This window comes from Empidonax traillii, unplaced genomic scaffold (assembly GCF_003031625.1).
Source record: "Empidonax traillii isolate 1590-97213 ecotype Southwest subspecies unplaced genomic scaffold, ASM303162v1 scaffold764:size1210623, whole genome shotgun sequence".
NCBI lineage: Eukaryota > Metazoa > Chordata > Aves > Passeriformes > Tyrannidae > Empidonax > Empidonax traillii.
In genome coordinates, this window is record NW_020955957.1 from 322167 (window position 1) to 324717 (window position 2551).

The 2551-nt window shown below is 40.3% G+C and overlaps 1 protein-coding gene across 1 annotated transcript in view; it reads right to left on the bottom strand.

The window, feature by feature from the left end:
- The window catches only part of ADGRL4 (adhesion G protein-coupled receptor L4), a 73559-nt gene that overhangs the window by 34881 nt on the left and 36127 nt on the right, over positions 1 to 2551 (bottom strand). The window lies entirely within an intron of this gene.

The following is a 2551-nucleotide window of genomic DNA, read 5'->3' on the forward strand; positions in this document are numbered from 1 at the left end:
AATAAAGGATTGAGACAAGTACATGCTCTGCCATGGTTGTATGTGATACCACTTCCTCCTATCCAAAAATACAGAGGTAGAGAGTCACTCTGAGGACGCACCTTGGAATTTAGAATCCTAGAAAACAGAGCTCAGAAGGATATAAGGAAGCCCCCCCTTCATTCCCTAACACCAAAGCAGAATCACTATTTCTAAATGCGCATTTTTATGGCCTGTTTTTAAAGACCTTCCGTGGTATTTCTCAGCAGTACCAGACAAAAAACGTACAAATTCACCCTGCTGACTGACCTGAGTCCGCAAGTATATTGTTTTTTTTCTTAGTTATCACAAAGACCTTAACAAAGAGACGAGGAAGCTTCACGGCTTGATCCTTACCTCTCAGCAATTGCTGTGCAAGCAATCGTTTTTGGACCTGCACATTTACATCACCTATTTTCCCTGGTTAATCCCATGCCTCCCCACAAAGGAACACTGTACACAAGTTTGAAGACTGCATCATCTCTACAGAACCTCAGCATGTGCTGTCATCGTGAGAACAAGGACCCAGCGAGCTTGATCAAAGGTCAAACAAAATCATAAACTCCTGCTCTGAACCCCCTACTGATCTTCTGCAATGACTCGAGAAAGCCACTTCCTCTCCAGAATCTTCCAAGGTCCCTGTTGTCTATTAAATAATTTTCAGACCAAATTCGAGAAAAATTTCAAAAGCTTTCTTACCCAGGCACACTATTTATCAAACTGAAACACTCACAGCACTGATAATTCCATCTTTCCAATAGCCCATTTCTTTTAAGGCACTCCAAAACTTTGAAACAAACAAATCAATGAAACTCTCCCAAAGAAGCTCTCTGGGTGGAATTCTCTATTTTCTGATTCGCGAGAAAGGAAAAGAGTTAAAGGCTTCCTGAAATCTACCGGGATTTTTTTCCTGTTCTCAGGCAAAATGTACTCATAACATGATGAATGACAGGAAAGAATTCTAACAGGGAGAGAAATAACAATTTATTGCAGAAGAGAAATGATTTAAGGAGCGTGACAGGGAGAAGAAATATGATTTCAGAAAAGGCACCCGAGGATGAGTTTTAGAAAGGTGCTCCTGCTTCCTGATGGTGGTTATTCTCCTAAGGTCTTCACAGAGATAGGGTGCAGATGGGTAAAGTGTCACATAAGGCAGGGCAGGGACAAGATTAAAGCACAGCAAGAGGCATGAAGCGTTGCAGGAATACATTTCTGGAATATAACTTAGTCCCAGCCCTTAGCTTGATTCTGGAACAGGAGGTTTTTTTGAGATTTGAAGTCTGACATGGTTTTGAATGTGACTCAGTCGACTCAGACATGCAAAAAGCAATTCAGAACTGCAGTTTTCCTCAGGGGGATTTGGGTCAACAGTATCAAACGGATTACACTCATTAAAACTAAAATTGAATGTAATTTAATGAGGAATCCAAGTATAAAAGCACTTTGCCAACAAACGTCAACAATATTTATCCTACAGCTTTGGTATTCATGAGAATACAGCAGAGATCATGTGTAATTTGGATATTAAAGAATGCCAAAGTAAAACCAAATTAGCTTAAGTGGAATTATGATAGGGAGCAAAAAGTGTGGTGTAGATCCAAGATCAAGAGCAAAGTCATAAGAATACAAAAAAAAATCAGGCTTGGCATGTGGTGTTGCAGAGACCAGGTCCCAGAACATTCTACAGACCTTGATAACAAGGTCCTCATCTAATGTAATTTGTGTGTGTCTGTTGGACTTCTCTGCAACCCAAATTTGCTCCCAGACCCTGGCATTTAATGACAAGGAAAAGTGGACTACCCTGTTATAGCTGCCAAGTCAACTTGGTCTTGGGAAAGTACTACAGATTCTAGAAAGCAAAGCGTGTTGACTCTGGAAAGCTCAGGGGACGGTTGGAATGGAAGATGAGAAGCAGGACACCAATGATGGCAGGAGTTGATTCAAAGTAGAGGAATAACAGAGCTGAGGAGGCCACAAGTGACATGCAAGAACTTTTCTCTTGGATTTTTTTGTTCCTAGGAGTTCAGCTGCAGGCCCCAATATCCAGCAATATTGCCTTTTTCAGGTGGGCCAAAGGATTTATAAGCAATATTAAAATGACTCATACAGTGGTGATCAATAAATTTGCTGCAGTTATGCCTAAATAACTTCACAGGATGATTGGTGTTTTTCCCCAATATTTATGATGTCTGTAAGGGGTTCGATGGTGACTATATTCCCTTAGCAAGCTTGTTTATTGGAGAGAGCCTTTCAGATAATTTGAGAAACCTTTTGAACGCTGAAGGAACAGCAGTAACTTACACTGCAAACACAGGAATGAATATTTTAAAGAGTGAAGTTCATACAGAGCTTTCTTTTCACTATTCCCATGGTCTAATGTAGACCCTGCTGGGGCATAATTTACTGGACCACATCCTGCTTCCACTGAAATTAATGACATAAAAGTCACTGACGTCAGTAGGCTGTGGAAAACTACTGGGTTAATGAGAAAGGCAAGTGAAGAAGAAGTTTCCAAGAAAAAAAAAAAAAAAAA